Consider the following 27,881-nt stretch of genomic DNA (forward strand, 5'->3'; position numbering starts at 1 on the left):
TTCTCAAGTCTGGTGAAATGACAGGATTGCAAGGAGAAAGGTAAGCTTATATCCAAGGCAAGGGAATGTCCAGCCCCAGGGCAAAAGTGTGCACATTCATCCTGTATCGTGTGAGTCTGAGAGGGAATGGTGCCAGACCCTCAAGTCATTCTGCTGTACAGCAGGCAGATTACTCTTAATACAAAAAATGTAAACCATGATAAATGGGAGCAGATTTTAGCTATGATAGTCCATGTAGACTTCAATGCATGAGTTAATTCTTTGATAGAAGACTGAGATATTTGCATTGTTGACAGATACATTTCTGTTCATATGGGTGATTTTATAAAAAGTGGTTATATAAATAAAATACATAGTTTCTCCAATTCAGATTCATGTAAATGATACATATAATTTTAACAGTTCAAAATACAGCATTCTACTTTAAAACTGTTGTTATATTCAGTTCCAGTTGAAAAATGTAGCTCAGGTCTATGATGTTTAACATATATGATTTTTATTCTATTTTCTTCTTTAAAAAGACATGAAGCAAAAGAAAACACAAATACCCTAAATCAGAAAATCCAAAAACCTATCCAAAAGAAATGTATCTGTCAGATTTTTAGTGGATTAATACATTGTCCAAAGAACATGTGCTTTGTACATACATAGGTCTTTCTTGCAGCAGTTCCAGCTGTGCAGTGCAGGACCACCTGGAATAACAATGGAGACACTAGAATTACTTTTTATGCATATACAGCAACCAGGATTGGGTCCTAGCTACATACAAGAAAACTTTTGCTTTTGAAGATGTTCCCAGCCAGCAAAACCTATATGAATAGCAAAAGGTGCAATTTAAATAGTTGTGTCTCACATCTGTTTGGGTCCAGCACTCTGCAATTGGTTCTCTTCATTAAATCTACTGCATGACAGGGAAAATCTATGAAAGAATGTCTGTCTCTAACATTCCAGTTAGATGGTAGAATTTTATACATATTCCTTACTCTTAGCCTCCAGTAGAAACCACATTCTTTGAGTTATGCAGAGGTCCCAAGGCCTAAGGGAGCCAAATTTCTGTCCTCCATTACCCAATAGGAAATGGGAAAAATTAAATATACACAGAGTGGTGCAGTTAGTCAGCATCACATCTGAACCCTCCCCAGTAATTCAACAGAGGTAGGGGAAGGAAACAAATAGGGAAACTACTGTGCTACAAAGGATTTTGCAAGAGTTTCACAAGAGCATAGTCCATTAAATGACGATAGGAAACTTGATTGGAAGATGGCAGAAATATTAAGTGCATCTATTTTAATATTTTTTTCCTTTACGCTCACTAGAGTGACAAAGCCACCTTTTTTATTAAGGAAAAAAAGGCATTTAAAATGACTGTTTCATGCCTTCCAGAGTCAGGGCATTTTTTTTTCTACTTTTTAATATGATTAATAACTCTAACAGGTATTTTCAAAGCCAAACAGCTGGGTTATTGCTCAAGAAACAGCTGTTTCATTGCTAAATATATCCTTATTCCACCAGCCATCAGCTTGCTGAAGTTTGTTGGTTACTTGCCTTTAAACATTTGCTGATAGTGAGAAAGTCCTGGTACTTAATCATAGCTGGTGCTACAAAAGCTGGAGCTACTTTGAAAAAATAATACACAGAGAAAAACATTGGCAGAAGGCTTTTTTCTTTGAGGGTGGGGAGGGTTTTTTTTTGTTTCAATGCCACACATTAGGTTGCAACCAGATGTTCATGTTATAGATCCTGCTTGGATTAAAAAAAACCCACACACACAAAAAAAACCCCTTTTCATTCAAAAATGTCAATATCGTTTAACAGCAAATGTAATATAATTACAGTATTCAATAAACATTTAACAAGACACAGACATTTTCTGCAAGAAAATATTACTAGAGTGAGCCTTTTAGCAGTTTAGCAGTTAAATTAGTAATTTCTTTTATAACATCTGGTGAGCAGTCTCTAATTTCTAAAGCTTTGGAACAAAGAGACATTGGGCAGATTTTGAGTTATGAATAATTTGCCAGTTGTTTACCTTTATGCCAATCTAATTCTCCACTGCATAGATGCAATCGAATACATTACAAATGTGTTTTCCATAAAAATCCCTAAAATGCAGGAGGGGGAAGTTAGAGAATGAGTTCAAGCCACTCTGGCCCTTCAGAGGCATTGCCACGCCTGTCCCCACCATCCTTCTCTCCTCCCTCAACATGTGATGGAGCCTCAGCAACCCACTCTGAACTCCCAAAACTCAAGAGTGCCTCTGTGCACTGACTCAAACCAAAGCTGTTGACCTTCATAGAAACCTTTCCATAAACTATGTGGATTTGGGATCAAGTCCAATGAGAAGCCGTCATGGCAAGAGGAGTCTCTCAGGAAGCGGGAGAGAGGCAAGGGACCATCTGTGAGGAGGAGGATGGCCCCAGGCACCTGTTAATGTGCTTCTGGGCAGCCTGGGGACACGACCCATGGAGTAGGAAGGCTTCTTCCACATGAAGATGTTGCCAAACCAATTAACACTTTGCTGTGCTGAGAGATTTCCCTGAGTACTGTTACTCCCTCATATCCCAATACTTCTTGCTCCGTGCTTTTCCTCACCTGGCTGAAGATCTCAGATGAGTTTTTGGCAATTTCCCTCCCGTTGCAGCTCAACACTTGCCTGCACCACAGCTGCAGTGGCTGCAGTGACACCTCCTCTGCAGGACCTAGGGCAGCCCACCCCATCTGCTGTGCCCACTTCTGCCTGCCATGGGGGTTGGATCCATCCTGCATTACAGCTTCTCCTGTGTGCTGGGAGAAGAGCACCAGCAAGCAGCTGACCTGCATCCAGTGCTCCACAAACCACATGCTGGAAACAGTGTGAGAAGCCTTTCTCTAAGCTGTGCAGAACACAGCTAATTTATTGTCCCTTATCTTGAATGCATGATAATACAAAAATTATTAAAAATTACTCGATGTCATCATGCCATCCATGTAAGATACAAGATTTTTGTATGTTTTAAATGAAAGGTTTAATTATTAGCCTATTTCTAAGTGCCATAATTTTTATTCTTTAATCCCAAAAATTAAATCTGGAAGATTTTTCAATGTGTATGTTCCATACATGCTCATAAAACTTCTGGAAAAGTTTTGTCCATAAAAATGGTCTTTTAAAATACGCCTCCTGTTTTTTAAAGAATCAAAGTTGAAAGCCCAAAAGAAAACCTCTTCTTGTGGGTGCTTTTGTTGTGTGCTGTGGCAAAGCGTGGCTGGATCTCATTTGCCTTGCGCTGTCCATTCAGTGACATCAGCTGAGCCTAGTGCAAATATAGGCCAGAATCTTATCTGATGTAAAGCACAATAGTGCTTTAATTTTTAACCCATCTGATCCTTTCCTTTTTCTGCCTGCTTATTTTTTTTCCCAAAAAAAGTTCAGAGGAGGCAAAAATAAAGCACACATACTTGTGGAGGTTTTGTGCTTTGCTAGATCATCTAGTGCACTTCCAGTTCCCCTGCAGGTCATGCAAACATAAACAGTCCTTAAAAAGGAAAGAGAGAAAAAAGAAGAAACAGAAGCTTAAGCTAGGCTTTGTTTTGCTCTCAGTAACTCACTTACACATGTGAGAAGTGAACAATATTTTCTTCTATAGCCTTAAACCCCAAAGCAAAGCTACATAGCAGGAAGAAATACCGTGTTTGCAAACACCAAGCAGCATCAGAAATTAGAGGCAGTACAAACCATTTTTTCTTCAGAGAATAAACCCACTTTGGATCAGTAGGGAAGGGCACCTTGAATTCAAAATCTGTTGAGGCAGAGAGGGACTGAAGAGCATTTTGTGCCTTTCATGGCAGAGGATCAGTTGTTTGCAATGGTAAAAGTGCACAATTTGTCCAAATTCTGCCTTCATTGCAGATGGCTCTTGCTCTAATGACTTTGAACAGCCTTTGTGACCACTGCAGGGAATAGGACTCAGCCTTCTCATGCCTTTAGGAGTGCACCTCATTGCTACCTGCTAGGCTGAGAAACAGGAATGCAAATGGAAATAGGCAGAATTTAGGATAGTTAATTCAGTGAGATGAGAGACATTTTAATGGAGAAGGTGTTTTTTTGGGGGGGCGGTGATAGTTGTGCAAGTTCCTTTATTCTTTCCTTCACGATTTGGCATTTCTCTGCTGCAGAGCAGCAGAGCATATCTGGGATGTGACGCTCTGTGGTAAGTGCTCCATCCAGCTGCAATATAAACAGAGCTTTTCACGGCACATTCTAAAGCTGTAACATTAAGGAGAATAATGGACGATGCCTTTTGATATCTTTGTGTAAACGAAGAATTTTATTACAGTGAATTACCATGTTAATTTATCAAAAGTAAACAAAACCAAGTGCAAAACTGATTCAATGTATAACCTAACTTTCCTGGTGCCTAATGAGGTGACAGTGATGGAATCAAAACAAATATCTTTATGTTTCATAAATGTAGGGAAAAATACTTCTGTGTTCAATCGCCGCCTGGAGTCACTGACAACGCTGGCACACCAACACCACAGGTTTTGAAGTAACTAAAAGTCACTTTGTCTACTGGCTGAGGATACAGGCAAACTCACTGTGGACCACCATGGGTAGTAAGATAACAAGGATGCAGGGAAATGGCAGATAAGGTTGAGAAGCAGTTGGGCCATTCTACATATAAATAATATACTTGGCCCCTGTCATTCCCCCATTCATCTATATAAGCTATAAGTGTGCAAAACACTTCATACAGAGCACCTCCCTTGGGCCAGAACTGTCCTTTGACTTCCAAGGTATTTTGTTTTGTTTTTTTTTTTTTTTTTTTTTTTTTTGAAAGAAGGCATTGAAATCTGGGCCCATGGCAGACAAGGGGTTACCACTATCCCTAACACATTATCCATCTCTGGCTGGCAAGTTCCTTCCTGTGATGGTATTAACTGGGTGCAGGTGCCCTGATAGGTGATTTCTCCAGAAAACTGTGATCATGGGAAAACCTGCAACCCAGAGTAAACCTTCAGTAGGAACATTGTCCAGACCTCTCTGGGACAACTTGGATGGACCTTTAGCTCTTTACATGTATCCTTTCAGATGCTCAAGGGGTGTGTGGTGTGCTGATGTAGTCCCTGCTAGGAAAGCCTGAGGAGGAGACTCCACCACAGCTTCACACTGAGAGAATTTCTGTGCAGAGACAGGAGCTGGCAAACTTGGTTTTTCACAACCATTTCCAGTCCAGTTCCATAAACGGCCACACAATGCAACAGAAAATTCAATGCCCTACCAATTAGTAAACTACATTTGGATAAATCTATTAGGGGTCCAAGAGATGTGACCGAAATTAGCTTAATTCTTATGTCTGTGGACTGGACCTTTATGTTCTTAAAAGCCATCTGGAGAACAGCCATTTGTGTCTCCTACACCTTATGAGCTTTTCCTGGGAAAAAAGACAGAAGGCACAGCCTCCCTAGCAACGCTCTTTTTCCCTCTCTTGTTTCACAATAGAAATATTTGCAGTGAAAGTAACTTTTTTTTATGTGGAAACCTAACAGAGAAACTTGGGGATCCATGGCAGAATTTGGCATGGAAATTCCAATTGCCCTCTACACAGCCAAAGATTAATATCATATCAAAAGCTGTCAGTTGGCAGCAATGACAAAAATAGAGCTGGGAAAGAGTCCACTTGTCACTGTCCATACTTTTCTTAGTCTGATCAGGGGAATCCACGGTGTTGGCAAGACTCTAGCAAACAGTCAGGGCCTTGGACTCAGCCTCTTCTTGAGCTGCCAAGACATAATCACTCTAACATCCTGGACAGCCTAACCCTGCCTCCTTTTTAATAAGCTTCTATATAGGAAACCATTTATAGATAAAATAAAGGAAAATTATTGTGCTCACTTCATATTCCTGAAGAAGGAAATAGAAGCAAAGTAAACTAAGTCCAATTTGCATGGACTTTTGAACACTCACAGTTTTGGGTATAAGCTGTGGAGCAGACATAGAATGTTGTAGCGTTTATAGTCAACATTTTATTAAATTTTTCCTTGTAAATTTTGCCGTGTCTTTATTGCATTCATTCAATAATGGGAGAACTTTCCTGTAGCTAATTCTGTGCCTTGAAATTTCCCTTCTTGTTAACCTGTGATTGCAGTTGAATGCAAAGAGTGTCTGCCATGCAATACAATAAGGGTAGATTCAGGTACCAAGGTGACTGTATTTTTTATTAAAATACCATTTTATATGCTCAGTTTCAAGCTGATGACTACATTTGCAACACCTAATTGCCACCAGTATCCACAAATACTTTGCATTTAATGAAAATATCAAACTATGGTCCTTATTTTGGTTGAAGCAGTAGGTTGTATTATGCAGTGTAAAATCCCATTTTATGAAATTTCATAGAAATACAGATATGACTTTGCACTCTCCATTCTTGTTTGAACTTTATACTCTCTATATTGCAGGATTTTAATAATTTTTTTGTGGTAAGTCTCAAAATATTTCTGTTGCACCAGGGAACTAGGCAGTTCCATTGTGGCTAATTTAACACCTGTAAATTGCCATGGCTACTAAGGAAAAGCTTTCTAGCTTTATGAGGCAAGTATCTATTTCATATTTCAAAGCAGTGGTAGATTTGAATCCACGGGTTGCAGCTCATATTAAAAATTCTATTAACATTGTTCATCAACACACCATCAGGGAGCACACAAGTTCTCACACCTTTTAAGGCCAGAAGGTAAACCCTTTGGTCAGCCAAAGCTGAACTTCCTCATAGTCTTCTACATAGATCCTCACCTAATAATGGCTGAATTGGAACCATTTTAAAGATCCAATATATTTTGCTGCTTACAAGAGCAAACAAGAAAATTGTTCAGCTATTTGAAGACTTGTTTAAAACAAAAATCTGCGTCATCTTTGCTTCTGTCCGTCACTCCACAGCTGCATCAGACTTATGTGCAGCCAAATCATCTACTCCTCAACTATCCTGTTAATGCAGCTTTGGACTTGCTTGAGGCAAAGAGCCTGGTCTACATCAGGTATGAAATGGCCTGGTGTTCACAGCCCTGTCACCCAGGCTACAACCTAATGGCAGGCACGAGTCATGGACTTCAGCCCGACTTACAAAGAAAAATCAATTCATAGCAATACAAACCAAAGATCACAATTCTTCAAAACTAATAGGATAGGTAGATGCCATAAAACTGGGATTTTTAGTGCCCAATGATATCCTTCACATATCTGCAATGCAAGTATGACATTCCATAAGAGATGCTTGCCCAAACAGCCTATCCACTTTACAGGGACAAAGCTGGAACACCTGCAGAGGTGAACCCAAGGGGTTTCAGTTTCATCCTTATTCCATAAGAATTATTCCTCAAGAAGGCAATGAAACTCCATCATTTGCAGGGACAGAGAGCCTTCCTCCATCTCTTAAGAAAACAATTAAAAAACCGTAAGGGTAAAACTGCCAATAAAAAAGATTTCTAATTCAGTAATTTAGTTTTGTGCCAAATTCTGGATTACATTTAGGTGACATGACTGGTTGAGTTGGTTACTGTAGAGGCACTTGGTATAAAGATAAGCATCTAGAGGGCATGAAGAATGACCAAAAAGGCAAAATAACCTGCATCAAACCCTCTAACCTCTGCTTTGTGCTTTGGCTGCTTCTCATGAACAGTTTTACACCTCCATGGGTACAAGTTCAGAGTCCTCTTTTCAAAGACTGCAGATATTCTGCAAAGGGCCCAAGAGGAGAAGCTTGTAACATAGCCAGATATATTCACTTCACCCTTCTGATTTAGTGGGAATTGGTCAGAAAGGTCTCATGAAAAATATACAACACTTTCAGATGGAAAATAAAAAGGAAAAGAACTTGGAATACATTGAAAGAAGAAATGGGAATGCGAGAATACAACTGCACTGATCTCCTTGATAGTGAGGGCAGTAGGAATGTTAATTATCATTAAACATGTGACAAGACTGTGGGATTTCCTTTTTAGCAAGTCCCTTCAAAAATAGGAGATTGTGACATAAAAAATTGGTGCTGCTAATTCAGATGAAGAAGGCTTCCTTACACGTACTGTATGTATCTTGGCAAGCCTGAATGGAAATTAAAAAAAAAAAAAAGAATGGGGAGATGCTTTTTGCAGAACACGTAAGTGCAAGTCTGCCATTCCACTGGGTTGAGTTTAGTTCTGCAGATTTTCTCTATTAAAATCAAACCCAAACAAAAGACCTAATTCTTCTTTCATTTACACACACATCATGTAAATCCTAAGGCAAATCTACTGCAGCTAGAGTTTGTGAGACTGAAACCAAGTGTTACACACACAAAAGATGTGCTCAGGTCTGTGTGCAAAGTCAGGGCTGGATCTGGAAGTATTTGTATAATATAAACTCTGTATAGCATCTATTCATTCCTGATTTACTTAGAAGAAAACCCTCCAAAAACTAGAATAAGATCCTTTCTTTGGGATTGCACAGAATACATCCATAAAACAAATCTTGGTATTAATATCTTTTAATAATCTTACTTTGTTGTACATTTCCTCTCTTCTGTTTTTATTTGTTCTTCCTGGCTGTAACTGCTGCTCTGACTTCTTTTCCAGGCAGCAAGTGTCTGTCTGATTCAATCAACTTGCCTTGATCTCTACCTCTCAAAAATCAGTTTCTTTTGAAGAATTTAAACTGACCGAGTTTCTTTTGTGCTCTTATAAGAAACCAAACCCAATACCTGTTGAAAATCTGAAAAGCTTCAGGTGTGAAAAGTTTAGGTGTGCTGAGAGGATATAAATATGCATTTCTCCTTTATTTTTTCCAAGAAAATATTTTATGCAATAGGAGTTCTTAAGAGGGGACATGTAGTTGCATTGCTGCCTTTTCTGAGACAGTTTGGAGACAGGAGTTTCTTTAAACATTAAATATTTTTCTTTGTGTATATAGAAACCATTTTTTTTTTTTTAAGTACTAAAAAAAAGAACAAAACTAAACCAGCAAATATTCTATCAGGACAAGAAAAAGCTGCACAAGGATTTTAAGTCGCCTTTCATGCAGGGGTAGCCTGAGATCCAAACCCGCTGAAGATGATGGAGCGGGGAAGGAGAAGCGGTTCCCAGAGCAGGCGCAGGGATGCAGGGCAGGGCGGGAGCGGCCCCGCAGCCACCAGGGGTCAGCCGAGACCTCCCCAAACCCCTCGGTGCCCCGGGGGGAGCGGCCGTGACGAATCCGTCCCCGGGCCGTGGATCTGGTACCCGGCACCCTGCTCTGCGGGCGTTCCGCCGGCTGCTGCCTGCGCGGAGCACCGGCGCATCCTGCTTATTCCCTCTGATTCCGCTAGCAAGCGTTGCTCTTGCAGTATCCACTCGCAAGGGTTTCAGTTTGTGCTGATACAACACAGCAAGGTGGGGGTTTTTTTGTTTGTTTTTGGTTGTGGTTTGTTGGTTTTTTTTTTTGGGTTTTGGTTTTTTTTTTTTTTTTTTTTTTTTTTTTCATACTCCCATTAGAGATGTATTTCAGGCTGCTACTTTGAGAGCAAAGCAGTCCCACCAGCCAGCAAACTGATTGTGTGGGGAATGAATGTATCTCTATTATCCAGAAACTAATTCAGAAAAATATTTAACCTTTAAAGAAATTCATGTCTCCAAACTGTCTCAGAAAAGGTAGCAATGCAACTACGTGTCCACTCTTAAGAATCCCTATTGCATAAAATATATCTGCACCTTCTTTCAGGTTTTCTTAGAAAAAAATAGAGGAGAAATGCATATTTATATCCTCTCAGCACACCTAACCTTTTTGCCTTTTCACACCTGAAGCTTTTCAGATTTTCCACAGATATTGGGTTTGGTTTTTTATAAGAGCACAAAAGAAACTCGGTCAGTGTAAATTCTTCAAAAGAAACTGATTTTTGAGAAGTAGAAATCAAAGCAAGTTCATTGAAGCAAAACAAAAAAAGAAATTATGGATATAGTCATACCAGGTGCCAAACTTGTGCTTTTTTAAGAATTCAGTTCACATGTGGCTCACTTTTTTCCAGATCAAATGCTTCACTGAACTAAAGCTAAAAAAGAAACACAGCTAGCCAAACAGCCCGAGATCACAACCCTACAAAAACAACCCGGGACACACACACAATAGAAAAGCAAAGCTTCTGCAGCAGCAAGGAAACAGACTCCAGTCTCAGGCTTCCAGGGGGGTTAAAACAACAGCCAGTTAAACGTGCAACTTTGCATAATAGGAAAATATCTCAGTCTTATATTCCACGAGTCAAGAGCTGCAGCATCAGAAGATGAGAATTGTGTGCTGTAACTGAACCTGCATTACAAATCCTGGGTTTGTCTGCACGTGGAGGGAGACAAGGGTTTGGAAACCCCAATTCAAGGAGAGGACCTGAAATTGGGAAGAATGCTTATGCACACATACTAGAACCTAGGAAAATCCCTGAGACAGAAAAATATAAACCAGCATGTATTCAAACACTTTCCTGAACCACAGCCAGTGTCTGTGGTAATGGTTAGAGGACTTTAATGATCAAGCTATTTTAATTAATATTCAGATGGTCTTATTTTTCATGGAAAGAAAATATAAGCTTATAAACATACCCCAACATAAGCAATTTTTGCCTTACATAAATAATTGGGGTTTTGAAGGATTTCTTTCCTAAAATTTTTTATCAGAACAAATAGTAAGACAAAAAATGTCTCTGATAACCTAGCAAATAGAAAAAAAAAAATTAAATGCAAATAAATTAATATTTTTTGCTATTTTTCTGATTGACTGTATAATTGCTTGTACTTGGAAAAAGCAATTCACTTGCACGTTTTGACCACAATTTAGAACACTTACATATTCCCTCCTTCTGGGATACAAACTGTTCTTATTAAATGCAATAGCTCTGTAAATATAATAACATACTTGTAGTATAATGAACTTTTCCAAATCCAGCCTTTTTTCCTGCTCTCAGTTATAATGACTACTTAGTCTGAATAAGACGCTGTTTGCTATACAGCTTCTTTGTACAGGATAATATCATATTTATCTAAAACACTGTTATAGCTTTATTCTGTCTTAACTAAAAAACCAGTCATATAATTATTTTAGAACTGTTTATGTCAGTGTTGGAGACAACAAAAGGTGACCTCCAGCTTATGAAGTTCTGTAAGTGCTCATAAAATGATGTCATTCAGAATAATTTCTGCCTGTTCCTCAGGAGGAATGGTTGTGATCTAAATTTGAGTCAGTCCATGCTATTTCCAGAGTTTGTCAACAGAAGACTGGGAAAAAACCACAGCCATAATTCTATCAATGTAGCAATGGCCAACCTAAAGGTAGGATTAGATAGACCAGGCATTGACCTGCCAAGACTGGACATAAATTCAAAGCTAATCACATCAAGTAGATTGAAGAGTGGGTTGACACTAGGTGTTAAAGTTACAGTGGACTGAATGTAATATATGAAAATTCAGATTTCTTCCAATAGCCATTGCCCATTAGACATATATGCATGTGTGCACAGGGTTTTGTGCTACACAGCTATAGAAATAAAGGCAGTGAATTTCCAGGAGGAGAATATGACCTTCAGGTTTCTTGACCCCGGCAGAAAATGTGCGCATCTCATGTTCTAGCAGACAAGACAACCTCTCTAAGGTCCTTGGAGCACTGCCACAAATTTTTGGTTCTAGTAACAATGTTGAGACCCCCAGGTCTAGATGGCATTTTCCTTTAAGTGACTAAGCCAGTTCAATGGGGTTGTGCCAATTAATACCAGCAGGTGGGTTCACTCAAATATGTTCCAAATGCTGTTTTTCATACAGACACTGCCTTTTTCCATCAAAGGCAAGGGACATGATCACAATACTTTTAGAAGGATGTGTTTCAGGGGAAGCTTCAAAAACCTTTTTGGGAAACATTACTTGCATAAGAAATGGCTCAAAATCGAGGAACTTTTAAAATATAATTTAGTAGTTTCGGAGGACTTAAGACAGTGTAGAAACTTGTGCCAGAGCAAGATTTCAACAAGACTGCTGTGCACAGGGTTTGTAACAGGGTTCAGAAGCAGCTGAATGGTTGAAGAAGGAAGTTTGTCTTTTAAATTTTAACTGCTTGGTGACAGCAGAACTGCTGGGGAGGAACATGTCCTATCTGCTGCCTGCAATGTGCCTCTCTTCCCAAACACGGCACAAAATACATCAGTTGCTACTGGCAAAAATGATGAGTTTTTTCTTCTACTGGAGAATTCAGTTGGCTCTTCCCCATACTGCTCTGCTTCCAGCTCCCTTACACCTTCCCTCTCAGACCCCAGCTCTCTTAACCCTTCCTTCCACACCCAGAAGTGTTTCTGTTCCTCGTAGTAATACCTTCTCCTTATAGATCATTGTGAAAAAGAGGTGGTGAGGAAAGAGGAATTGCAAACACACCTCTGAAGCTTTCAAAGACAAAAAAAACAGTCAAGGTCTGAAGTGGAAAATTTCAGCCAATTCTACTTTCTGTTTTGCTCAAGGCAACAGCTCAGCTGACCCAAGCTTTTATGAAGCAGGAGAAGTGCACAGTTCAATGACAGCAATGCCTGCACACAAAAATACAAATATATATAGACTCTTGTGTGTGTGGATAATTTTTTTAAAAGCTGCTGCCTTGCTTTTCTTCCCTTCCTTTTCTGCTGTCAGTGCTCCTAGAAAAGCTCTGTTTCAGACAGACCTCTTCTTCCCAGCATCCTGGCAAAGAAACCCTGCCTGGTGGTTGCTCAGGGTTGGGGCAGGGAATTGTGCCTCCCTCCAGACAATCTGGATGTTAGGAAAGCAGGCTGGCACTAGTGTTTAGAGATGCTGCTCACAGGGCTGAAGCAAAGGTCCCTGACAAAGAGGGCACTCCAGCATGTACATGGTGACTGCTGGAATGTTTCATGCATTAAAACTGCTGCCCACGAATGCCAGCAGGGGACCAATCTGTACTTCTACAGCCAAGGAGAAAACAACCAAGAGCTTAACTACGAGGGTCAAAGGCACGCAGCATCCATGTGAGCGTGGTTACTGAGAGAGGCAGCAAAGTCACTCTGCTGCTGGAGCATGAAGCATCTCCAAGGGACTTAACAGTCAGTGCAACAAGTTGGGTGGTTCTGCCAGGCAGCCAGATGCTGTTTGGGAAATGTATCCAGTACAGCTCGACATCTGGGACCCTTGGTTGCCACTGAAAGGTAGGAAAGCACTGTGCTATTATGGACAAAAGGCTTTTGGGGCTGTATGTACCTCACCCTTCCTTTCAAATAATTGGGAAAAATTCTTGGATGGATGGGTTGCTAGAAAGGACAAGCTGGGTAACACAACTGAAGAGTAACTTCAGCAATTTATTTATATATTTACAAAAACATATGTCTCTTATTAGGGCTTTTTATTATAAGAGCATTGTTTGAGACCTGGGAAATATATACTGAAATTAAACCACTGGATATTATACTATGATATATATGTGGGAGGGGGGAAGTTTTCCTGTAGGTGATGACTCTGAGCCTGCTCCCAGTTACATCCAGGCAAGACTGCCATTAACATCTGTAGGAGGAGAATTTGACCTGGTGAGAGTCACTCAGACTTCCTCTGAACTCAGCAGGGCCCGAGTAAAGTCCAAAGGATGATTCAGCTCATGGAAGCTCATTCAAACCCACTTTTTCTCAATATGATCATAAATCATTCGCTCTCCTAGGTCAGCTTCAAGGAAATTTGTATCCTCTTATTCTTATTTTTGTCTGGCTGAAACTAGAGTTACCCTGTTGGTACACTAGGATTAGAGCTTGCTACATTTCTTTTTTCCAGTTTCTGTTTTATTCATTGAGGACAGAAGCATCTATAAATGCCAGTTCTTTCTTTCTGTTTTCTGGAAGGTCTGATTTTTGAAAGCATCCTGCATTTGCTGCTCCTATTCAATTTTCCTGCAGTAAGTGCTCAGCATCTCTAAAAGTCTCTCAGATTTGAGCTAAACAAAGCATGCAGAAAACAACAACCTGATTCAAAAAAAGCCCACAGCCCCATCTGAAATCTTAATATTCTCTCCCTGGTCACTCAATGCCTCAGCACATGCTGAAGTGCTTTGCTGGGAATTGGATGTGTCTAGCACCAAGTACATCTCACAGTGCTTTGGTGGTGGATGCTGAGGCTGAGGTCCCAGAAGGCAGAGCCCACATCTCCAAGGGGAGCATGGCACCATACCTCGTGTCCCACCTCAGCCCCTGAATGATCTTGCAGAGACCACTGGAACCATATGAACCCAGAAAAACTAAAACAATATCCAAATGGCATCTGCTGCTCTGATTTGCACTTTGAATAGCTCTCTGCAGCACTGCTGAGCAGGTGAGCACATTATTAACAGCAACAGGAGAGAACCACTCTGCCTTTTCTGATAAGGTTTCTATGAGGGGCACTATGGCATAGCCTGCAACACTTTATAACAAGTGACAGGCACAGATTTACTGTGGAGAGGGGAAGGGGCAGTAGGAAAAGCCCCTGCCCTGTTCAGGTGGAGTCAGCCAGAGCAAAGTTCACACTGTGCATTTGCCTGACCAGCCCCTCTTAACACGGGAAACCTGAGCTTGCAAGGGTCACTGTGGGGAGTTCTGCAGCACAAGAGCTGGGCAGCAAGCTGTCTGCCCTGCAGCAATTTGATTTTGTATTAACTTAAACAAATTAGGCGTTTATGTGTAAGTAAATAGAGAAATGGAGACAGAAAAAAGTCAGTTTGTATTAATTCAGATTGCCTAGATCTCAATTATTTGAGAGCTGACATTAAAACAAGCATAAGCCTAAGAATAATTTCAGAGGGTTAAAAAACTTAAAAGAAGTTAGACCTTAAATGGAAACAGGTAAGTAGCACTGGATAAGTTATTTTCCATAACTATTTAGACAGACAACAGCTCACAAACCATTGGTAGATAGAAATTTTTTGTTGGCAGAAACAGAGCACTGAGACCTGTCAAGCTCAGAATTTGGTGTTATAGCTCCTGAAGTGTTAGGTTTTTATGAAGCTCTGTGGGTTTTAAGAGGTATTCTAGAATAACATGAAGAGATGTCTTAAATCATATCTTTAGACTAGAGACTACCATATAGGATGCACATTTCACCTGCACAGCCCTGGACACAGCAGACACCTTCAATGGATCCTCCTTAGTAACTGCAACTAGAGAGGTAAACATGCTAATCAAAATCATAAGCAATAATTTAAAAACTAATATTAGCTTCCATTCATTATTTCAACATTTTTCTCAAACTGGCACAGTGAAAATTTCTGTCTCATGTCTTACCTAAGTGAGCAACATGTCTTATGTGCCCATTCTTCTAGATTACATTTACATATTTATGATTACATTTTCAGACTCTCCAAAAATTGGTCTTCTGACGCATAGGTTTCAAGGAAAGCTTGAGTAGCAAGAAAAAGAATTTTAAAATAGCCCCCTTCAGAGACATTAAAATACCTTAGAAATGGAAAAAAAAAGGATGGCAAGTTTTCTAAGTTGTGCCTCTAGACCTCGATGCATTTGAGCCCCTCACATGATTTTCACACAATGTTTTTCAAAGTTTCAAATTATTAGAACCTGAATTAAGAGCAACACTAAGTCATGTGTATAAAAGGCTCTATAAAGTAGGTTAGCCTATTTTTTTTTAACCTGAAAATTGTTCTGGCCTCCACAGTCTGTGCCTGGAAAACATTCTGGGCAAGATGGAGTTGGCTGACTCTATAGCCACGTGTTGTACAAACAGGCATCACACAAGCCAGTTATGTACAACCAGAACTCCTAATAGTCTTCAGCTTTCAAAACACTAACCCCTGCTAAGGGAGTGAAAGGATCTGCCCTGTTTGTGTGGAGGGAACCTAACAAACACTCAGGAATAGTAGCTTTGATATTTTCCAGTTTATGGACTGCAAAAGCACAGAAAAAAAGGAAAAAATAAAAGGCATTGAAACTTGATTCACAATGCAGCCCTGATTTTGACAACCTTTTTGAAGAGGATGGAAGGTAGTACATGCAGTTTTGGTTTGCTGGATGGAAAATGAGCACTGAAGTCTAATTCTTGTTAAAATGGGAGAATAGCACTCCTGTTATTCAGGGGAGATGTTTGCATCTGAACCTCATGATATTAAATTCCAGAACAGGCTTAATTTTTGACCCATACTCATTCATGGGAAACTCTGGTCATACATAGCAATCAAGCAGCTGGCTTGGTGCTCACTTATGCCTTCCATTGACTGGGGATATGTTTGAAGACAGCACAAAGAAATATTGCTTTTTTTCTTGTTTTTAAACACTTCCAAAGGATCTAGACACAACAGTACTGTGCAGGAGTGAAGATGAATGGATGAGGGCACAGGGTCTAACAAACCATATAACTGGCAATGGCTTCAGGAAAGTTTTGTTCCTACGAGCAGTAGCCACAATCTCACAGGTTCCTTTTAACAAATTATATAAGCAAAGGAGTGCAGTGGGTACAGCACTTTTTGTCCATAAGTATCCTAGAATATGCCTCAAAATAAGCAGCTTTAGGTTGCTGACAGGCGATTCAGAGTATGACAGCCAGTTCTGACCAAAGGCAGAAAAGTTAGACCTGTTACAGAAAACAGCCACTGCTTTAAAATCAGTCCATCAGAAACCATCTGTGTTGACCTAATTATTCTACCTCCACTTAAATTGGAGGAAGTCTCTGATACACTTCAGAGTCTCCAGAATAAAGCTAAACATAATTTTACCTCTGCAAATCACATCCATTGTGACCACATTTCACAAAAAGGATTTTGCTCTCTATGCCAAGGCATCTGCACAGAGCTTAGGGAATCCAATACTGGGCAAGCTGAAACACATTTATTTTATTTATATTAAATCTACTACATAACATCTGGGCTTAATGTAGAAGTACATCACAGCAGACAAAAACACTGAAATCAGAAAAGAGCCCCTAATCTGCCCTAGCACCTTTCCTGTGCATAAATAAATTTGCCACTACAAAAAGGCCAGGTCAGAGAAATGAGTGTAAATGTCCTAGGCTGGATTTGTCAAGCTGAAACTTTTCAAGCGTTTGAAAATTTGTGGCCAGAAGACAACAGCACGATCTGCAACAGCGCTTTCCTGCAAAACAGCAAGCATAGGATTTTACTCCACAATTTTTGCAGGAAATGTAATAACTTGTGGTAGAAATAGAGAGTTTAGGGCTTTGCAGTAGGTAATTGCACTGTTATAAAAATATTTATATTTGTCTTGAAATGAAGCAACAAACAAAGAATTTCAGCATTACAGATTGGAAAGAACATCAACACTGTCTTCTTTTTTCAACTTGCCACATTTAGGATACTTGGTGTTGACCCATTCAAAAAGTCAATCAACAAAGAACACACCTGCTGTGCCAGATGACATGCTAAGAGGTTTTTGAAACATGTTGAAACTGTTTTCTGCCTGGTCTTATTTAATGTTCGTATTTAAAAGAAAAAAATCCAAAATAAGAAACAGTTTGCCATTTAACTTCCCATTTCAAAATTCTTGCCTCCATAAGAGAAATTAATTTTCCTGCACATTTTCTTTGGCAGAGAAATAAAATATTTCTGATTCATATTCTGCAGATGTTAAATTGTGATTGCTAGTATTGCTCATTGTAGAATTACGGACTGCTTTTAATACTTAATGTGATTTAACAGTCTTGACCTAAGCATGCTCCTTTCTGTGAAATACATTAGCATTGAACTGATTTAGAGTAAAAAGGTCTAGTGTTGGGCTTTTTTGAACTGATGTGGGTTCTTTTGGAAACAATAATTAATTGAAATAGCAACAACAAAAACAAACTAAAAAAAAAAAAAACAGAGACCCCACCAGAACAACTGAAAGTAATCAAAACAACTGAAATTTACACACTATTAATGTCACGAGGTTTACCTCAGAGATAACCACCTTTTAATTATTTCAGATGAATTTCAAGATTGAATTGTGTAGAATTGAAATCTTTGGTGGTATGACCCGGACTTTCACTTACTTCTATTATCTTGTAAATTTCTACAGTTGATTAAAGTATATTTCAGCCTTCCCAAACATTTCCATTAAAGTTTCTTTCTGTTCATGAAATGTTCTTTATGAGAATGCCAAACCTCAAAATATATCCTGAATCAGCTGGTTCAGGCAGTTTTTAACATTTCTTTGGGCCCAGGTCTATGAAGTCCCCAGCACTTATCTACAGCTTGCTCCAAGGCTCCATGAACCAGATGTTGTGGACACCAGGAGATTGAACAGTCAAGCCCATATTTCTGGTGCAGCAGTGGAATGGAAGGCATGGTTTAAACCCCAAATGGTGAAAACTTGTTTCAGGAAGTTACAGGGCTATTTCGGGCAAAAGGACAAGAAAGTTCTGTAACACCAGCCTATTTTACAAAGTCACATTAGATCACTTAGAAAACTTTTTGACTCCTGAGAACAAACCCTCAGAAAAGAAACTCAATTACCTTCAGATGCACATGAGTAACTCATTGGTTCCAATAAGTACCAAGCCTGTGCATGTGCTTTTTGAGCATTTATGAATGTACAAGGCTAAGATGCTGGCAGATTTACATGCTGGATGCAGTTCTGCTTTTTGGTAGAAGGTGAAGGAAGATGAGCACCTCCCACTTTGGGAGCAGCAGCTATTCCACAAGCACAGGAACAGCTTTTCTCAAGGTGCATTCTGGCTAATAGGAGGAAACCTCAGATCTGCAACACTCTTAGTTTTCTATCAGACAATATGCTTTCATTGCAACCTTTAAATAGATGACAGAACAGCTTTGTTTTGCCTGAATGATGAATGAAGATTGTTTTTTCTAAATTACATGTTAAGAGAGTGAAAATGCTATATGCTTCCTGAGATTTGAATATATTTTTGGACTGAGATCTTCAAGGTACTGGCAATGCCAGAAAAAACTAAAGAGAGAAAAATTAGAAAATATTTTGAAAATGTTATCATCCTAGCTGAAGAAAAATTAAATTTGACTGTTTGTTATTACATAAATATTTGGAAAATATTAATTAAATATTTAATATTTGAATATAATGATGTATTGTATTAAACTAATAATGAAACTCCCACTGGTATTTTACATTAAATCTGATTAATTTTCCCCAAGATTTCTATGCAGGTCTGCTGGCATGATGCAGAGGGATTTTAAGCCTAAATAAATCAGAAAAAAAATAAAAGTACTAGCAATTGCTACAGTAAAACCTAAAGTAGGAAGAACTTGTTTTTAAGTTCTAATGCTATGTCAAGACTGTTAAATAAATCAGATCCAGGATATTCCTGGCCTGAAGGCCAGCCTGACTGCATCTGCACTATTTGGCCTTGGTCCTTTCTACCACCCCACCTTTGTCCTTTGCTTGGTGTAATGGTGTCCCAAAGACATGGACACATCTTTAGGTTTGTTCTTTTTTCATCCAATGTGCCTGAAATAATGTGCAGGCCCACCAAAACAGCGCTTTGATCATGTGAGCCTGATGCACAAGACATATGTTTCAGGAGCACACAGAGAAGTTGGAGGGTGCAGAGTCTGCTCAACCTCAAAGGTCTGTCCTGGCAAGAGGCATTTAAATGTGGCTCAGGCTTTTCTGTATTCCCTATTGAAACTGATTTCTGCTCCCTGCTTTCCCAGTGCCAGGAGTAGCTATTGCCTTAGAGAGCACCATACAGCACAGCTCAAAACAACCAGGGACCACACTCAAAGTTAGGCAGCACGGATGCTCAGGAGTCAGTGCCCAAACACACTCCCTGGACAAATTTTATTTAGCAACAGAAACAAAGCCCAAGTGTTTAAAGGAGCTTTACCACGCCCACAAGAACTGTGGGTTGTGGTAAAGGTCAAAATACCATTTATGGAAGCACACTTGGCTTTTTCAGCAATCTTGTCAGAGTTACAGCCCAGCTCTAAGGAGCGCACAGCCAGCTCCAGAGCTGTGTGCTCTGGGTGAGGAGAAGGAAAGGGACACCCAGCCAGGACACCTTCCTGGCACTGTCCTGCTCTGCTCCAGCATAGCTCCTGCCACAACTTCTCCACCTGCAAATGCGGGTGCTGATCCTTTCTAAGGGAATGGACAAGGGGTTGAGATTGTTTCATGATGCAAATAATAAAAAGGAGGAACTAGCAGTTCTGAACATTAAAATGGTATTTGTTATCAGTGATAAAATTAAAATAGATTGTAATTTGCTTTCTGCAAGAGCTATAATTAGGATTCTATTTGCTTTTGAGTCATGTATGGAGCAACATTTCATCTCTTGAGGAAGGGTGAGAAGGTACATTTTCCATTTTTATATGCATACATCTGTATCTAGCATATAACATTCACACTTTGTTTCTTTTTTGAATACCACGTCAGCCAGTAATGCCTAACCTAAAAAGGCATTCTTTGCTTTTATGTTCGACTTCTTCAGTGTGAAAGTGCCTGCAGAGTCACCAATTAGAGTTTGAACATCAGGAGAAAGGTTTCAAAGCTCAGGTAGGAAGAGAGATCAACAGGAGAAAAATTATTCAGGGCCATCCTCAGTGCTGATTCTGACTGTGTGACTTAAAGCATATCATATTGGTTAACAGTTTTGAAAGGTATTTAAACTGATGGCTCCAATCAAAAGCAGTAACATCAAAATAAATTCTTAAAATAGGAAAAACTTAGGACTTTCACTGAACTAAACTTAGATCTTAAATCCAAATAGGAGTTCTAAAATGTCCTGATTTTTTTTTTTCCATATTAAGTGAGGTTAGTATGAGTTATGCTATTGTAAACAAAGGAAGATTTTCACAAAAAAAAAATCTGTATGTTGTGGTTACATCCACAGTTATTCCCTAAAATTAGGGGTAATCCCTCACAATAAATAACACCTATAAAATAATAGAAGGCAGAAGATTCTTAAAATAAGTCAGAGGTGAATTTTATGGAGTACTGTTAAAGCACAGTGGTAGGAGTCCTCTGTTCCATTCATAATACATCTTTTCAGCTTAAAAATGAATAATGAAAGAACTATTATATTGAAAAAATGTCATGCTTAAAGCAGATGTGATACATTTTCACTGTGGTCAGAAAATGGTCTACAGATAGATTGGCTAAAGTATGTCTTTGGCTACTGTTATATCTTTTATTTTAGTTTAGTGATATATTTTGTTCCAATCATTTAAAAATAAGTTTGTCCTGTCAGGTTTTTTAGGATTTTTTTGAGAAGTTAGAAGCGTGGTTCAGCAATTTTATCCCCCTAAACTGAAGGAAGCTTGTAAGAGGTACAACAATTTTCTCCTGAATGTGGATTAGGTAGCACCTTCTGTGTAATTTCCTTCTTGTCTGTCTCTCTGAAGTGGTTTGACCATCACATTTTCTCCAAATGGCACTCCAAATGCTGGACTGCCTGAGCTCTTTCCATGGAAGGACTAAGGTCTGTGGAGGAACCATAAATGCTGCAAAATGCACCTTCTGGGAGCTTCCACCACAATGCAGTGAGGGGGATTCAGACACACCACTTCTGATGGTCGAGTGGGAGGAAAGAGAGGACCCAAAGACTTGTGAAGTCAGAACAAGCTGCTGCAGGCAAAGTTGTTCCTTTTTTCTACCTCAATGACCTGTAATTTCTCAGAGAAACTTCCTACCACCCCACGAGCTGAAACATGAACCACACTGGGCTCTTTGGGCAGTCTCACTGGTGAGCTTGGTAAGGGGTTCTGGGACCCTGAACACTTGGGTTGCCCCCTGATGCACCTCCAGCATATCTGGCCAACTTACATCAGGTGGAAGCAGACACACAGACACAGCAACTGACGGGATATGCCCAGCTTTAGCCCATTTCTCATCCCAGACTGCCCCAGCTGATGAGGGGCTGTTGAGGTGAGCCTCACACATCACTTTCTTCCCAGCTACCTCCCTGCAGCAGGTTTATCCATTATGATCAGGGGCTTTCTTCAAAGAAATTGTTGCCAAAGCCCTTTCCACCATCCAAACAACTCATCAGATAATGTCTGACTCATAACATAGCCAACCCATTATTTTTGCTTTTAAGTGGTGTGACCATCTCTAAGAGTACCCTGACTGCTCTGTCTCACAGTTCAATGGTAAGACAACCTAATAGGGCTATATTTTCAAAATGTAGCTTTGGTGTTTTCTTTAAAAGAGCAACAAAAGTCTTCTAGCTGTTCAAACCTGTTGCCTTTCAGGGCTGTGTTCTCTAATCCTCCTGTTACAAATGACCAAACAGGAACTATATTTAAATTCTTTCTAACTCTTTTTATTTTACATACCTTTAATTTCTCCCCTTTAAAAGCTGAGAAACAACCTTTACACTGTCCCTTTTCAGATGGAAGATAATGCAGGTCTCAGAGCATCTTGGAGGATCAGGGGCCATACATGTACAAAGTTTGCCAAGAAATATGTAGCAGAACATATTCTGACAATACAGTGAGAAATTTTTGAAACTTTGTTGAGCTAAACCAGAAAAAAACCTCAATCTCATTTCACAACTCTGTGTCACAGGACAGCTGTTCCAAAATCTGTTGCACTTTAGCATCCTATTTTGTTCTAGGACAACATCCATATTTCATTAACTCCTATTTGTCATTTGCATAGTCTGCACATTAGGATACACAGTACATCACAAAATATTTCTTTGTTGAGAGGCAGCTCACTTATGGCATTATGATAATGACAGTATGGCACACTTCATGGCACATTTTTTCAATATTTAGGCATAGGGAATATTTAAAACTTCTATTTTGCTGTTATTGAATCTTGAAGACTTAAAATTACCAGAATTCATGTTCACAATTCATGTTCTGGCTTTCTATAACCCTATTTTAAACAAAAATGTTAATCGTATTTATTTATGCATGTTTCCCTGTATAACTCAAACTCTGATCAAGAGAACCAAACTTTTAATGTGAGCATTCACTAACATTCTTTAGTAGCCAAAGCCATACTTTTTGACACTTTTTACTGTGATTTATTTCAGGGAACAGCACAAAATTACATGCAAAAGAACATGTTGGTTTTTAATATTCCCCTAACTTCAGAGTTTTACTGAGGTTTCTGGTTCTGTGTGTTACAAAATCTACAATAGTGATAATAGTAAAATCTTTTAAAATTCCCTAATTACATTCAGATTTTTACCAGTTTACAAAAAGCTCCTCAGAGTGAAATGTAAGCTTTCAAGAAAGTACTTCAAAAGAATAAGATAAAATACATTCTGGCTGGCCATTTTTATACAGATAATAAAGAAACTAATTCATTGTTTGGACAGGCCAGTGAGTAAAAAGTAACTGAATTTCTGGGGGAGATCAAGTACTTAATTCAACACATGATCTGCGTCAGCTTTAATTTGTAACAAACATATAATGAATCCAAAATAATTTTAAAGTAAATATATTAGAAAGCTTATGGAGATTGTCAAAAGAGATTTTTTATGAAAGACTGCATAGCTACTCTTGCTTCCAAACATCACATGAAATATTTTCCTACTTTAAGCACACAAAAAATTGAAAGTAAAAATGTTCTTTATGGAATAAAGTGCAATAAATTCTGTAAAGACCTAGAGACTGTGCCACTTGAGGAAAGAATGAGTCCAGAGGTTGCAAGTTTTATTGTTAGTTTGCATAGAATTTAGGACAAAATTCAACTTTGTGCAGTGAGGGAGAACTAACCTAAACAAAAGCAGCCCATTTAATGTGCACACCAACAGAGTCCATAGAAGAGAAGGGGAAAGATTGAGGACTAAAGGAAGGAGCACTCGGTGGGATGCATGGCACTTGGGGAGACTACACTGTTCCTGGGGCAGGGGGGACACCTCTGCCAGCTCTTGTTTCAAAGGGTTGACTAGGGCTGGGCACTGCTAAGAGCCCTCAAATGTCCCTCAGAAACCTCCCCTCTCCCTGCCAGGCAGGGCAGTGCCTCCCGTGCCCTTGGTGTTTGCCTTCCCCACCTGTGGATGGGGCAGAAGGGGTGGTGCCTCTGTTTTCTAGCTCAGAGTTAAGCGCAGGTCCTGGCCATGTCTCTGGGCAATTAGCATTTTTACCTCCTCTTGGGCTTCAAGCTGCTCTGGGTGGACTCAGAATTAAGGAAAACTGGTGGAAGTGGGGCAGGTGCTCTGCTTCCTAACTGGAAGAAAAATGTTGCCCAACAATAGCACCCATGCACGGAACTCCCTGGGCAGAATTGCCACCAACCAGATTAGCCAACCTATGCTATAGAGGGAAATCTGAATCAACTTTTCAGGATTTAAGTTTATAGAGGAAATGGGAAATTACTCTAACTGACACGTGGAAAAATTGAAGTTCTAACTTCAAAAAAATGCCAGCCAACCCAAGAAGCACCAAGGAAGCTAATAGCAACAAGCTGGTTCACCAAACATAAATGCAGCAATTTCAAACAGAAAACACTAACAAATTTAGTTAGTACAATTAGAATCACCACCAGCAATCAATATTGATATGTCACAGCTCTTTCCACATGACAGCATTGTGTGTTTGGCTAAAACTGTAATTGTTCTCATATGAGGGCACTCCAAGTAAGGATGAATGAGATTATGAAATCTGCAGAATGCTTTCAAAAGATGCCAAATGGATCACTGTCATAAGGAGGGATTGATTTAGACAACAAGATTAACACTCAGAATGATGAAGCACTATATTTCATATCCAAATAAAGAAATGGAAGATTTAGTAAAGCAAATAACTGGAGAAATTGACACTTGCTGACCAAGTTAACATATACAAGCGAAGATAATTGATATGAGCAAAATTTGATATTAAGATTCAATCTGCCAGTTAAAGAAATGCAGCACAGACCTCACTGTCAAACTAGGACACCTTCTCTTATTGCTCCTGTTTGGCTTTGCCATCCATGTCTTAATAAAGACAAAGTGCAGATGAGCACAACACAAGTATCACATGATTTGATATTACACCAGGAGACTCACAGAAACAGTGAGTATAATAACATATAGCTCATGTGCTTGACAATTTGGTGTACACACAAGTATAGATGAAGATTTTGGCCAAGTTTGCAAAAAAAGAATCAAATATATATTTTGAAAAGAAATTATCTGCTACAAGCATCACACACTTCACCCTTAAAGAAGAATTCTCACAGACCTCAACTCCAGCTTAAGCCTAAATACATGAATCTTGAAATATTGAAGGGATCTCAAAATATGAAAGGAATTTTAGTGTCACAACAGGCAACAACTAAATGTACTGGAGTAAGCTGCCTTTGTTCATCAACAGTCTGCATCTCAAGAATTAAACTACAGATTTTCAATAAACATTTCCATTTGGATATATGGAAGTGGAGGCTGGAAATGCATCAGAAATAAAAACAGGTGTCTGCGCACTTCTGAAAGCAAATAGACATTTAAGGGAACAAAACCATGGCAAACATATGGATGATTCTGTTGGCTTAACAACCAAAAGTTAGTCAGAAGAGTAGGAGGAAATTTATAGGATATACATGAAAAATGAATATAGAACATCTGCTGGGAGAGGGATATACAGGGGAGCAGGGCCAAAAACCATTACTCAACACAAGGAAAATTCATGGGGTTTCATAACAAAAAGGACAGAGAGCAGCTAGAAACAGACTGGACTGGCAGGGGCCATGCTCATGCCTGTAGCACATCTAAAAAGAAAGGTTTCACCTGTGATGTAGGCTTAGATGAACTCTGACTGGACTCTAGTAATTCAAAAATGCTTGCTGGTACATTTGTTTCTAAATGAGAGGAAGAGTAAAAGGGCTTTGATAGGGAAGTGGCTGTAACTGTGGTTCTTATGACATTACTGACCACTGCTGTGAACTCCTTCCTCTATGGTAATTCATAGCCAGGAGTAACTGCAGGTGCCAACACCTCAAGTCTCTAAGAACTGCAGCTCTCTGCTTTGTCCAGCCCTTAATATGTAGCTCTTGCCTGTGCTATTCCCATCTGTACTATCATACCTAGGAGCAGGTGTGAAAAAGCCCATCTTTGCTCCCTTCCTCAGAAGAAATGGGAAGGCCTATGAGTGAGTAAACCAAACAAGTGTATCACTCATGAACCACACTGCTGGACAGCCATAGCCCCTCCCAGTGCACCAGCTAACTTGCACAGAAATTGTCACTGGTCAATTTTCCAATGAGGAATTTTCCAAGCAAAAATGCAATCTGAGCATCCTTGAAGCATCCTTCTTGCATAACTTGTATTATGCAGTGTAGGAAGAATGAGGATATTCATTTAAAGCCCCTTTGGAAAAGCAGCTTCAGTTCTTCTGAAGGTAATGGAAGGAACAAACTCTCACTGCCTCATGGAAAAGGTTCCCAGGCTGTGCTTCTTTATGAACTGGGCACTGCTGACCAGGGGTGTCCTAAGTTTGTGAATTTGACCTCAACATCTTTCTAACTTCACCATAGTATGGCAGTGTGATTACATAAAACATCCTGGAGTTCCCCAAGGCAACACAAATGACAAACCTACTCTAGTCTTCCCATTTGGAAGAGTGTAATTACATCAGATGAAGCAATTTGATATTCTAACTAATTTCTAAAATTATGCCTGGAGACTGGATTTTTGTGACTACTCCCTCATTTACATGAAAATTCAGGATAACCAAAAGAAAATGAGGTTGTAAAACATGCTAACAGTTTAGTTCATCCCTAAGAGAGAAACTTGCCAGTGTGATTGCAAAAGAATAACCTGCTATAATTTGTCTTTCAAGGATCTACACCCTTGTAATGGTTGGAAAACTAAGGCATTTGTTAGTTTGAAAGGCTCCCCCCTCAATACAATCAAGAAAAAGCCTCTCTCTGATGGTACTTTTCAGATTCCTGCCCATGTTTTTCACAAGCTAACCTGGGATTATTACTTGTACACTTATATATTGAGGGACTAAGTAAATACATCTACTATCTTATTTTTACTGGGACTGACCTCCAAACAGAACAGGAAATCTCTTTGTAAGCAAATTCCCATAACCAGTCCCCTTGCTGTTTAGTCTGCATTGGATTAAGCAGTGACTTGCTTGCTTCTTTGATTGGCAACTATAGTACTATAAAAACAAATGTACAGAGCAAATCTCACCAGAAAAGCCTCCCAATCTGCCGACTCTTTCAGCTTTATTTGGACTGAAACTTGATGATAGCTCCACTAGACAGGAAACACTCACCCCTCCTTTCTAATATGGCACTACCAGGAGGACGCATTTTCTCACAGACCAAGTAGCAAAGCTGAGAGCAGGGGAGAGAGCAGCAACACCAGAGACCTCCTATAGTACATGTCTCAAATTCAAACTGTTTTAAGACAGCAGAAGCTGACAAAACTATTTATTTAACCTGCATTTAATTCTTTAATTGAGAAAAAACATGGTTTACACCATGCTTGAAACTGGGTGAGATATGGAGAAAGCAGAGCAAAGGCATCCCAGGCATTTTAAGCCCACCACATGGTAGAAGCTGGAAGGAGCAGACACTTGAACAGCAAACCTTTTTTTTGTTGTTGTTGTTTTGTGGGGTTTTTTGTTTGGTTTTTTGTTTGTTTGTTTGGGGGTGTTTTTTTTGTTTTCTTACTGGATATGACACACTGCTTGTTAATAATCCTCTGCAATTCTGTATCACCAGGAAGCTCCTGGTGATATAGAACCAGGTGGTTGGGACTCTGCCTTTGGTGCTGTAAGAATTCACAGATATGCAGAAGGGCTCAATATGTACAGCTCAGTATGTACAGTACTCAGCATTGACAGAAAAGATAAACATACACGTGACAGAAAAGGAGTTGGGGGCATTATCCTGCTGTTCTCTACTGTATCTACCAAGTCATGATATTTATATGAAGTGACCACATATTGAAAAGTCAAAGAAATCAAATATTTATTCTTGAGTCCAAATAAGAGATGCCACATACTTGGACTAGCACTGAACAAAGGAGCCACCAGCAGG

The sequence above is a fragment of the Ammospiza caudacuta genome, chromosome 1 (assembly GCF_027887145.1).
Source record: "Ammospiza caudacuta isolate bAmmCau1 chromosome 1, bAmmCau1.pri, whole genome shotgun sequence".
In the NCBI taxonomy this organism is placed as follows: domain Eukaryota; kingdom Metazoa; phylum Chordata; class Aves; order Passeriformes; family Passerellidae; genus Ammospiza; species Ammospiza caudacuta.